We start from the raw sequence: 13,232 nt of genomic DNA, 5'->3' as shown, positions 1-13,232 counted from the left end.
TCCTGCTCATGAGGACACACTCCTTAAGGCTCAAAACCTTCTCTGACTGTTCTACACCTGTACAGCTGTGACTTGCCACTACAGGGCTGGCAAGCAGGGGCCTGGCTGACTTGCCACTGCAGGGCTGGTGAGGCAGGACAGGCATCTAACCCTGCTCTAGGTGTGGCTGAGAGATGGGTTGCGGACAGGGAGGTGCAGGGAGAGAAGGATGGGACATGAAGTTGAGTGGCAGAGAGCTAATGGGATGAGTGTGGGTAATGAAATGGGAGGTGGAAAGAAAATGGGGATGGGGGAAGAGTTGCAAAATGAAGTCAGCCAGCCACTGAAGGATAAAGTAAAAAAGTAAAAAGAATTTAAGAACAAATAAAAAGGAGGTAAATTAAAGGAGTTTCATTTTTTAATAAACTGGGATTGGGGTGTGGAGGGTGCTGGTCATGCTTCCTGAGTGGGCTAGGAGGTGGGAGCAGTGAGGGAAGGAGTTTATGGGGGATCTACTGCCCCTGCCCTAGGAAGAAAGTCAAAGCTCAAGGGAACCTATTCTGGTCTCCTACCTCACTCCCCCCACTCCCTAGACATCACTCCTGGACCCATCCATGCCTTGTGACCTGGCTAGCTGGCATGTGCTCTGCAGGCTGTTTGCACAGGTTGCACCCCTGGGGGTGGGAAGGTCAGAACCCGGGGGTGCAAAAGAGGGACTTGGCTTAGTACCAGAAATGCCCCCTAGGTAGCAGAACATCTGTCCACTGAAAACAGGAGGGTGGCAGAGGGGACACTGCATTCTGGGATGCTAAAGTACTACAACTTGGGTGGCTCATCTATGGAATGGCCACACATTACAGTGACATGAACTGGGTAACACGGCTCAGAGATAAACCTGCCCTGGAGTGGTATAACTTTAAGCTGTCTAAAATGTGCTTAAAACTAGTTTCATGTGTTAATGTGTAGATAAATCCAGGGGCTAAGAGCTCCAGGACCTGCCAAAATTAATGTGCAACAAGGTCCTTACCCTTTCCCCCTCTCATGGTTTTGCTGATTTAAGGAAAATGTTATACCTTTTAGCACCTGGAAGTCTATAGCAGGTGGCCTTGCTCACCTTTGACAACCCTCCTTAGGTAAGCACAAATAACATGCTGGGGAGAAAGGATCTAGAAACCAGTGCCAAAAGGAATCCCTCCTGGTATTAAGACAGAAGTTGGAAAAGTGCTCTCCAAACATCCCTCAATGACATAAAGGGAGCTAAGCAAGAAACATCACAGTTCTGAAAATTGTAGAATTTTTTTCTAATAAGAAAAAAGAATCCGAGTGCACCCTGATTTCAAATAGGTCTGGATTCCAGGCAAACTGTTAACAAAGTTTGACTGCTGAACTTTTCAACCCAATTTATAATCTTTACTAGTTAGTAAAAAAGGTCTGATCCAAGTATTGGCCTGGATTAGCAAGTCACCCAAAAGTTTACAGTAATAAAACCATGTGTGCATATTCCTGTAGCTACATGCATACAATAATTATGAGATAGGTAAGCAATAACATAGCCTTTAGGTGCTGTATTTTATAAGGTAGGAGGTTTACGTGTATGACTTCAAACTCCAGAGTGCCTTATTATTTAAACAAAACTGGCAGAATATTTTCTTGTAAAATACATATAATCTGTTGATATAAACCCCACAGATATTTTTACAACATAAAATTAAGTTTATGGAAGATAAATCAGAATGGCCAAGCAAAGCAATTCTTATTGAATTTGTTTTCTGTTTTGCTTGAAAGGGGGTTACTTCCAAACTAGTAAAAACCCAACATAGCTTTGCTTACCTGGCAGGCAGTCTGCTATAAGCTGGTGCCACTCCAAGAGAAAAGTTCACTCAATAAAACATAAATCGGTCCTTTAGCCTTTGCTTGTAACAGTACTTCCTACTTTTTCAAGAAATCCCATTACAACCATGCAAGTAAGAAATGTGACCACCCATTCATGGCAACTCATGACAAAAAAATAGTAAATTCTTCTACTTCACAAACCCAAAGGCAAAGGTTTTCAATACAGCTCCATTTTTAAAAGCCTTTGCAAAAGTGCATTTTTCTGAATTTTTTATCCAAACAGCACACACTTAATAGCAGTTGTTTTTATATGGGCTGCTGCATTTAGGTTCTTACATGGTTTTCAAAGCTGTATTGTGACCTGAGAGGCAGCCATAATGAGACACAGACAGTAAATAGAGCACTGATTTAATTATGTTGCTTGATACATTATGATCTCATCTACTTGTATTTATATTAAAGTACTGCTTAAAATTCTGTGTTCACATATGGGAAGGCATGATTTTTGGCCTGAAGAGCATGCAGTATGAAAGACAAAAAAATAGTGCATAAAAGGGTTACACCATATAAGTTTTTGTCCCTTTTCAACTTGCATGCCAGCAATCTCCAACCCATCAGGTCCAGCATCCTCATGTCCTTCCCTCCTAAAAGTTAACCTTTCCATGGAGGCACAGCATTTTCTGGAGTGCACAAATACTAAGTCTCCTTGTGGTGTTCAGACCACTTCATACCACCATCGGAGTTACCACTGCTTTCTGTTACATACTAGTGAAGAACTGGGTCTGCAGCTGGTGAAAAGTCAGTGCCACTTGTGGCACTATAAAGAAAACTGTGATTTGCATATTTCCCAGAAAAAAGCATCAGTAGACACTAAATAGCTGGCTAGATATCATTTAGCATCCTTAACTTCCATTCCTGATTAAAATTACTAGGAAGTACGTGGAAAAGCAAGTCTCTGCAGTAAATCAGTCCCATAAAAAGTGCATGAGGAACTTCATAAATCTGTATTCTGTGAAGGATCTGAAGTGTGCAGTGAATAAGGTATGGGGCCACACAATGAACCAGGATAAAAACATTGACTTGTTCCTGTTCCTTAAGTACTAGCTACAAGTGTGCATCAAATGATGTAAAGGTCTGCAAAAAATATGTAGTCATATAATTAGAGATTATCAACATGTATCCATTCAGCAAGGTAAATTAAGGTTACACAAGCAACTTAAATTCTGGCATTTTCTAACCTTGAACTGCTTCACGTTGCAACCTTACATTTATTTTAACTTTGTTTTCTTGGATGTAATATGTTTGCTTAATTTCAGGCACCATATTTCCTTTTATATAGAGTACATAAAATATGTGCATGTATATTGCATGAATATTCATGGATTTGTACACGTTATAAACTATGGGTATAGATCATGTGCATGTATGAATGGAAGTTACAGCAGTAGCAAGAAACAGCACCCTGAAACAAAAACACCATGTGAAAGAAAGAAGTGTGTTCTGTGCTCTACTGTACTGTAAAGTACACTCCCAAGAATAAATGCACAGTGTTAGTAAAAACCTATCTTTTCCACTGAATTTTCTTTTGTTAAGTTATAAAATCATTTCCATGAAGAAAACACCTGACACCAGAGACAGTGGATGTAAATTAAAAATATTAATAATGCAGAGAAATTTGCATTTTACACATACTGCAGAAAAAATGTAGATGAATTAATACGGCATAGAGATTGACCAACAAGCTAGTATTTGCCCACAGGTCTCAAAAATAGCAGAGACAGGCTAACAGTAACATGTTTTAGTTTTCATTTCAAACTCTGGTACAAATTTAGCTAATATCATATTGTATGATCTCATGGTAGGATAGGAGCCAAAAGTTTCACTTGAAATCTTTTCAGTTATCAGATCTGGAAGGCGTTTCAATCATTTTAGTTTGGGAAGGATTAAGAAAACAAGACCAGAGATAAGAGGCCAGGGGCTTGAAACATTTATCACTTCATCATACTCTTCCATCTGATGCTAGGTCAGCATCTTTACAGATAGATGGGAACGTCTGCCCTACCTCTATATAAAGGCATAAAAAAGAAAGAAAACACCCATCACAAATCTATAGAATTAAAACTTAAAATCCAGGGACAAAGGCATCCAATCCATATGGAGGACAAATCTTTTAACTTGCAGCTGCAAAAACATAAGCATCACAGGGCAAACATGGAGCTTTCCAACTTCCCAAAGCACCATTAGCTTCTAGTCTCTAAGACTTCAAATTATTGTACTGAAAGCCCTGGCATTTTTGCGCAAGCAAAATTACTTTACATGAATGTTAGAAGTTTTCAAAACACAGCAGTTATTCTTTCTATGGCCCTCTGAGCCCAAACAACAGCATTAGCGGACCACTATAAATCATGGTTTTCCAGCCCAGTCGATACCAGGAGTCCCCAATGTTTTAAGTATTCACTAAAACATTTTTACAAACATCTTCCCAGCTGAGTGTATACTATAAAGGATTATGTACATATGGATACATATGGATTGTGTCATGTAGAGGTTTTAATGGCATTCCCATTTGGGAAGGTCCACCATGGCTATCCCAACTTCTTATCATATCTCATCATGCTAGCCACATAAAACACCTACAAAATGGTCCTTTTTAAATGGACAGTTGATCAGAAGGTTCCAGGCATGAAAGTATCCAGTACAATTGCACAGATCTGAAGTCATAAGCCAACTGCTCTAATAAGGTAACAAAAAGCATTTCACACATCAGTGGGCTGGATCCCAGTCCCACTCAAGTCCATGGCAGCTTTCTCCCTGACTACAACAGAAACAAGGGTGGGTAAAAAACATTTTAAAAAAAGAATCTGTAATGTATAAATCTGTAAAACAATATACAGTCATCTGAATCTTACTGCCCAAAGTCAACGCAGTAAAAGGATTTATTTTCTTTTGTACCGTATTTAAAAAAAAACCTGTTCTTGCAAAGTCTTTTTTTGAGACAATCAGTGTATGCCATGGTATTTAACCTCTAGCCTACAGGATAGAGATGTGTCACCCAGCCCACAGGCATCCCAGCTAGTTCAGAAATTTTGCAGCAGGGAAGTAGTGGCAGAATGAAATACCACTAGTCTGCTGCCAAATTCCTGGACCTGAGAAGCAAGGAGCCCTGTGAGCCAGATAACATGGCCCTGTGCGCTCCATCTTGCTGACATGCAGCTGGATCCATGCTGCACCCATGGACCAAACCCACATGCTGACCCTGCACAGGACCTGATCCCACAGACCAACCCAGCACCACTCATCCAGCCTGCAGGGCTAGATAGGTTGAGCACCACTGATATATGTAATGCTGAAGAAAGCTCTACACAAATCCCACTTTTCATGTAACATCACAAATTCTTCAAGCGGAGGTGTGTAATTTCAGAGTTCAGGGTGAGTTATCAGAATAGTATTATGCAGTCTCTCTCTGGAAAATGTATAAAATGCATAAAGCACAGTAAATACTATTGAAATATTTATATTGCCCACTTACACATGAGGGTACAACAGAGGAATATTTTGATTTTCTCATTACATACTCAAGGAAAGGAATCTATATGTACATCTATCAATTATGATTCGGTTTTCCTCAATGCAACGATGGCTGCATTCACAAATCACAACCTGATTCTGAATCCTGTGCCTTCTGCTGGTGCAGATCCCTGTGTTTCCACTACTTTCCATGCTTCCCTGCAAAAAAACTGATCTCCCAAAACATCCTGCATACTCTTCCATTCTGTACTCTCCTGCCAGTGTAGAAATCTCTCTCTTTGGGTCATCCTCTATTTCTTGCATTCCTTCTGCCTCCAGATCCACTGCCACCCGCTTAATTGCTTCTAGCAAAATTTCTGCCACTTACTCCAAAGGACACCTAAATGGAAAATGTTCCCACCCACTTTCTTCACAATTTATTGCATCCTCCCAACCCTCACCTGGTCCTGGAGAACACAATATGCTCACTGAACTCCAGGCTAAGTACAGCCAGTCAAAAAGCCCAAGGCTGAATCAATTCAATCTTCATATGTTACAACTCTAAGCCAGGTAGATTGAACTGATAAGCAAGTGAACAGACATTCACTTTTGATTCCAGAAATGCAGTCACATGTCTGCAGTGACACAGGCCAGAAGCCAGGAGACACTAGAGCATGCCTCCCTGCTCGGGTGAAGTGGACAGCTTGGGCCAAGGCTAGCCCAACCACCCTGTTGGGGAAGGGCTTGCAGGAGAGGTGCAAAGTATCCAGGGATGCTAGGGGACTGTGAATTAACTTGAATCTGGAGAGGATCCGGGACAGAAATTCGATAAACTGATTTAACCTAAATCACTTAAGCCTGATACCACATCCATCCAGGTTTATCTTAAACTGGTTTCGGCCATTTTGAAAGCAGTTTACGTGCACTGAACATCTGTTGTGTCACAGATTTGAACTAGTTTCTGATCACTTATACTAGTTTATATGTAATTTCTGTCGCTAGCCCAAAAGGTACAAACACACCGTTGCCAGCTACTTCCTTTGGCAGCGCAATGGTCTCCTCTTGATTCCAAGGATACTTTCCACTGCAATCTGCTTTATTTCCGTTATTTCTTCAAATGCTTTTCTAACACATTATCACTTGCTCTCTCATACTGTTTCCTTTGCCACTTGTTGAGACACGTCTTACTGGGCTTCTTCCAAAAATCTCTCTTGCCCCACTGAAATAGTCACAAGTCACCCCTGTTATTCTATTACATGCCTTCCTATGAGCAGAAACTGTTCAGACAGTAAAATCTGTAGGTAAGAGACTGCTGTTTTCGGCTGAGCGGCTGAGAATCAACAGCAGCAGGGGATCACCCACTCTTCTGATCTGCCTGCATATGTATAAAACTGAATGAAGTTAAACCCAAAAGCTGAGGTTGTCACTGTATGTTTTAAACAGAACAGTGTTCTACACACTTGGAACAGTCTGTCTTAGGAAACACAGACCTCTGAAGAGTAAGAGTAAGTTTATGCAGGAGACTCCAAGATTGCAGTGAGATGAAAACAGAGGGAAAACAGAGCAGGCTGGACTTCTAAAGAACCACATGTCATTTGCTACTCAGTGTTCTCACAATGCAGACCAACCAAATGATCCAAACTGAATACACCCAGAAGGGTTCCCTTTACAAAAACGCAGTATAAGCTCATCTGTACCCTCCTATGAATAGTTCAGTTTAAGTTTTAATGACCCTTTTAATCAAACTGCTTGCTGCAAGCAGTAATAATCAATATTCAACATAAATCCATGAAGCTGATACACAACCTTATCAGAACAAGCTCAGTGATTAGTTGTTGGAGGCAGCACCACGAACCAGTTCTGAACAAACTCCAGCAAGGAGCTGAGATAGGGTATAGGTACAAGTTTTATTAATGTTGATCTTTCTCCTTCACCAACAAGCTTAGTCAGAAAGCTTATTCTCCTCCTCTTCCTTGGCTTCATGGGCTAAGTGTAGATATTTGGGGAGCTTAGGGGGAGGTTTGATCGGTTCCAAATGGCCACCCAATCTAAGATAAGTTGGGATGGGGGGGACTAGTGAGATGGCAGTTGAGGGAATGGGGGTGGGTATGATCAGAAGAGATGAGAGGGCAGGCAGCATCTGTGGGATCGAGGATGCACGTGGCATCTATGGTGGAATGCAGGGGGCAGGCAGCATTCACAGGGGGGTAGGGGGGCAGGCAGCATTGCGGGGGGGCAGTGCTGGGGTCCAGAAGGGTTTGACAGGATCAGAGGGGCTTATTGGGTCTGCAGGGGAGGACTTGGGAGGACCAGGGGCTAGTCTTAGCCTCCCCAATGCCCCCCAGTTAACCTACACCCCTCTCCCATGACACTTACTTGCTCCAGTGCCAAATGCTGATAAAACTGGCAGCACCCAGAGCAGTGTGCAGGTGGGGCAGGTGGAGGGGGCTAGCTGGTCAATGGGGGGGTGGGGGTATAAGGGCCCAGGGGGCTAAAAATAGCTTGGTGGAGGGGAGCATGAAAAGTGTAGCCCCAGGGCTGAGGCCAGCAGCTGGGCTTTACCTACACAGCCCCAAAGGCTGGGAACTATACAGAAATTCCATGCCTTGGTCTAACCTAGGTCAAGTAAGCCTATCTTAGACCAGGTTCTGCAATTTTCAGACTGGCTAGTGTCTGCAGAACTCCTGTAGTTACAGGTTTAAACTGATTTCCAATCACTAAGTCTGGGTCTGAGTGTAAAGTCCGCATCCGGGGTGAACTAAAATTAGATTTGGTGGCCATTTTGAACCCAATTTAACCTCTCCCCCATCCCTAAATGTCTGCATTTACCCACAGTGTGCACTGCTATGACTAGTTTTACTTAGGGCTGCTTCAGGAAAGGAGAATTAAATTCTGACAGTTCAGTTTTGATTTCTGAGGGGGGAAAACATCCAACAATATGTACTGAAGGGAGCTGAAAAGCTGAAATGCGTGCAATTTATAGAAACCTCATGTCACAATTGTGGAAAGCCTCTTGTTAGTAACCAGGAAAAAAAGCTCTGAAGGTGCTTGTAATTAAAGGGTGTGACTGCAGTATCTGAAGTTTCTTCTATTCTTATTTGAAACTAGCCGAACTGTATCTTCTTGTTTTGACTACAGGCCTCCTGAAGAAAAGCCCAAGTTAATTATAAATTATCCCATTACTCACTCACCTCAGGTATCCCTCCTGGAGCAGGAAGGAACTACAGTTCAGAGTCCTCTGATCAAATCCTTTAATCATATGCACACTCCTACTTCAGAAATGCGTATCTTCATCTTTCACTGTACTGACATGATTCATACCTAAAATGGAGAGAGAGAGCGCAGAACACATGTACTCAGTAAGTTTATGCCAATAGAAAGGAAAAAAAATAGTTATAATGAAATTATTTTAATTAGCAAAGCCCACAGTGAATTTTGTCAAGTACATACTGAAGTCAAATGCATTGAAACAATGACCAGATTGCAATATCTATCCAGACTATTCTATTGTACCTGCACTTAAAAGAGCTTTCTTTAAACTCTATAAAAATTAAGAAAGCCCTTTTACGTGCAGTTACAATAGAATAGTCTGGATAGATATTGCAATCTGGTCATTGTTTCAATTAAAGAAAATATTACATAAAGTTTTTGCCAGGATGCCTTTCCTAGAAGTACTTTCAAGTGCAGAAACATAACTAGGAAGGTACAGACTTATGGAGTAAAATGTGCATCCAACTTCCACGCTGCAGACAAAAGGCCAACTATGTCAACACAATACAAAATTAGAGTTTTTTTGGTTTTTGTAGCCTACTATAGCTTTTTGTTTGAACTCTTTTTATTTGTCTAAATCAGATCCATAATAGGATAAATGTACCATAGGTAGACCATTGCTGAAAGCCTTTTAATGTTTTTGGATATGCTGAAAAACAGATGGAGTAGCGTGGCTCATTACATCAGCTGATTCATTTTCAGCCATTCTTCCGCTATGATGATAGGCGATCACTCGCAAACGAGTAAGATTGTCTTCCAAAGATCTTAATAGTGAGTCCACAGGTGACTCCATAGACAAATTCTAGATCCACGTCTTGTCACAGTGAGGACAGATGTTTTCAGGAGGGATGGGCACTGTGTTGCTGCGTTGGATATTCTTTTCACCTGTTCCTCTTTTCCGATTCTGCCTGTCGATGAGCTGTTTCAAAGTGCTGAGGTCCTCCCAAAGAGCCTTCCTCCATTTTGGTCATTCCTGAGCGAGGGTCTCCCAAGTGCTGATGTCAATGTTACACCTCTTCATGTTTGCCTTCAGGGTGACATTTGGGTTTTCATCTCACTGCACAGCAAAACCAACATTTTACAGTTTTGAAAGCTTCTGCAAACTGTATTTGTTGTCTTTGAAGCGCTTTCTTTGCCCTCTGCTACTTTGCTGACCTTCTTCCCGCTGTGAGAAAAAGATTCTCTTTGGGAGGAGGGAGTCAGGCATGCTAACAACATGACCATTAAGGTTCATACGTTCCAGGTTCCAAAAATCATTTTTGTTTCTTTGTGACCACATAGGAGTGATCCCATTGGATGCAATTATCCAGTCAGGAACTGATCGAGACAGACTATGTTTGGGGGACACCTTTTCTAGCCCTCTCTCTATGCGGGGTGAGCAGAGGGGATCCTAGATAGGACTGCTCAGTTGTGGGTGCAGCTGCCAAACTGCTCTTACTGCCTCTGCCCTTGAACACGATGACTGAAGTGAACATCCACTGCCTACGTGCCGGTCCATGACTAGAACTTCCAGATCTCACAGTCCTGTCCCCGTTGCCACTCGCCAATCACCATACAACTTCCCTGTTGTGCAGAGGAGATGTATGATTCCCATAAGGAAGACGCCTGCGCGTGACTTCTTTTAGCGTGAGAATGTTGTCGCACACCAACAACTGCACAGTCCTTGACAAATAGAGATCTAAGTCCAATGGCATGGAATTCAAGACGATTGGAGACCCTTGATCTGCTGCAGCCTTCATCCACCTTCACAGCTGCTGAAAAGGGGGTTACACTGTTCTTCTGCCTGGTCTGCTGTTGAGGTCTTCTTGGATTGCTCTTATACAGGAACCTCCCCCTCAACCTTGCCACCATGGGTGACCCTACCAGGAGCATGAAGCTCCTGACAGCCTTGCTTTCAGGATCACTAGAACATGCAAGCCTCTCCACCACTTCAAGGAAGACCTAGAGAGGTCTTCCACTATAGAAAGCATACAACACAACTTTTTCCATTCACAGAAAAGGAAATTCTGAAACTCTGAGTTGCAGACCAAATTGTTTTGCAAATACAATCAAGTATACCTTATTAAGCAAGCATTAATTAAAAAACCCCAATAAAATAGAATAAATTAAATGTGGAAATTACTCACACAACAGTATTTGCAATTTCCCTATTAATTTTTTTAAATATTAATGCTCTTCTCATCCAGTATGATTACACATCCATATTTTTAGCAACATTGTAGGCATTAATGGAGGTAAAACTCTGTGTATATATTAAAAAAACATACAGGTATATAGTTTTACCTTCAAAACTACAGTCTGATACATAAGTAAATCAACTTGTATAAACATTCCTTTCTGAAATCACCAGTGTTTTAAAACGCAATTTTTTAGCACTTTGAATAATGTAATACAAAACCAAAGACATGGAGGAGAGTTATGAAGTATCTAACGAATAAGCTACAGCAGCGTATCCTTTTACCAAATCTCAGACCCAAAGTCAAAGAAAAGTATTTTTGCTGAAAGTTTCAATGACAAAAGAAATAGGGAAAACCGTTTTCTTTTTTCAGAAACGTGTTCATTCTAAGAACTGTAAATATACCATATTTACCTGAATATAAAACAACTCTCCAATAATTAGATTCTACATATGAAAAATTTATAAATTTGTTATAATTTTCCAGGTACGGAATCTAATTATTGGAGGTTTGCCTTGAATTTATCCCCTTCCCACTGCTAAAGCAGGGGAAATGAATGCGGGGGGAGGGGTCAAGTAGCCCCTAAGTAGTAACTAATCAAATATAAAGTTGATACCTGCATGATGCTTAAGTCGGTGTAAGTCGCCATATTTATTGCACAGTATGAGTGTGCATGTGTAGATGCACGCACATTCTGCACACCAATTTTGGTTACTGCGCAGTAAATGCACGTGTAGATGCACCCACTTATATACAGTCCAACCTATGCATGATACTAGTCCAAAACCAAGAGGCTCATGATTTACCATATAGTTCATTGGACTGGGCCCCCAACAGAGTCAATGGCATTTAAACCACTATGACCCCACAGTTCAGCACTGATCATCATGTTTGTGTATACCAGATACCGTACCCTCTCTGCCCCCTCCCCCAAGGCTCCATGTGCTAATTAGCCCTCACTTCATAGACTGTAAGGCTGGAAGGGACCTCAAAAGATCATTGGGTCCAGCCCCCAGCAGGAAAGATAACTTAGGGTCAGATTACCCCAGCAAGGAGACTGTATAGTCTCCTCTTAAAGATTTCCAGGGTAGGTAATTGCACCACTGGAAGGAGCTTATTCCATAGTCTGAACACCCTGACTGTGAAGATGTTTTTCCCAATGTTGAGCCAGAATTGATCTTCCAGAAGTGTGCGGCCATTACTCCTGGTTTTCCCCTTGGGTGCCATGATGAACAGTTGCTCACCGAGCCCTTGATGTACTCCCCTAGTGTAACTAAGCTGCTACCAGGTCCCCTCTCAGCCTTCTTTTCCTCAGGCTGAAGAGCACCAGATACCTCAGCCTTTCCTCATGTGGCTTGCCTTTTAAGACTCTGATCATATGGGTGGCTCTTTTTTGGACTCTCTCAAGCTTGTCCACATCCTTGTTAAAATGTGCTGCCCAGAACTGGATGCAGTACTCCAGCTGCGGTCTCACCAGTGCCGAGTAGAGCAGAAGAATCACCTCAGCTTTGCTGTAGATGCATGCCAGAATATTATTTGCCCTACTGGCTATAACATCACACTGCCGGCTCATATTCATACTGTGGTCTTTTATTATCCCTAGGTCCCTTTCATTAATGGTGCTAGTCAGTTTGGTGTTGTCAAGCTTGTAGGTGTGTTGGGGGTTGCTCATCCCAAGGTGGTGCAGTGCTTAACATTTCTCAACATTGAACTTCATCAGGTTCCGATCCACCCAACTTGCTAACGCGTCTAGATCCGCCTGTATCTGTAGCCTATCTTCCCCATAACTTGGTGTTGTCCACGAATTTGGCCAGTGAGCTTTTCACCCCCACATCTAAATCATTAATAAAGATGTTGAAAAGTACTGGACCGTGCACAGACCCCTGCGGGACAACGCTGCCCACTTCACACCAGCATGGCACAGATCCATTCACTACTACTCTCTGGGTCCTAGCCTGCAGCCAGTTTCTCACCCATCTGTCTTGGAGTTAAGCCTACAATCCTCCAGTTTTCTTGTAAGTACATCATGGGATACTAGATCCTCTACTCTACCTGGCATGGTCTTCCCCTTAGTCCAGTGAAACACCAAGGCGAAGTAGTCATTCAGGAGTTCACCCTTCTCCTGGGTGCCAGTAACCACCTCTCCTGAGTTGTTGAGCAATAGCCCCACACTCCCATTTGTTTTCCTCCTGTTCCCTATGTATCTAAAGAAGGATTTCTTCTTGTCCTTGATTCCCGTTGCCAATATAAGTTCGGTCACTACTTTAGCCTTTCTTATCTGTTCCTTGCAAATGTGGGCCATCATGGAATAGTCCTCCTTGGGGCCTGCCCCAAGCTTCCATTGTCTGTAAGCCTCTTTCTTCTTTCTTAAGAGGACCGTGATTTCCTGGTTTAGCCAACAGGGCTTCCCAGCCCTTCTGTTACCTTTTCTCCACATGGGAATGGACGTCCTTTGTGCTTCAAGGA

At 42.2% G+C, this 13,232-nt stretch overlaps 1 long non-coding RNA gene across 4 annotated transcripts in view; it reads right to left on the bottom strand.

The window, feature by feature from the left end:
* LOC112548481 overlaps positions 1-8,659 on the bottom strand; it is a 27,326-nt gene extending 18,667 nt beyond the window's left edge. For all 4 annotated transcript variants that reach the window (XR_003092214.1, XR_003092213.1, XR_003092216.1 and 1 more), the window contains exon 1: positions 8,511-8,659. This is a non-coding gene — a long non-coding RNA (uncharacterized LOC112548481). The remainder of the gene's footprint in view (positions 1-8,510) is intronic.
* Positions 8,660-13,232: the final 4,573 nt, after the last annotated feature.

This window comes from Alligator sinensis, unplaced genomic scaffold, assembly GCF_000455745.1.
Source record: "Alligator sinensis unplaced genomic scaffold, ASM45574v1 scaffold1573_1, whole genome shotgun sequence".
NCBI classification, from domain to species: Eukaryota; Metazoa; Chordata; order Crocodylia; family Alligatoridae; genus Alligator; species Alligator sinensis.
Note: the sequence above shows the minus strand (reverse complement) of the source record. Positions and strands in the feature narration are given on the sequence as shown.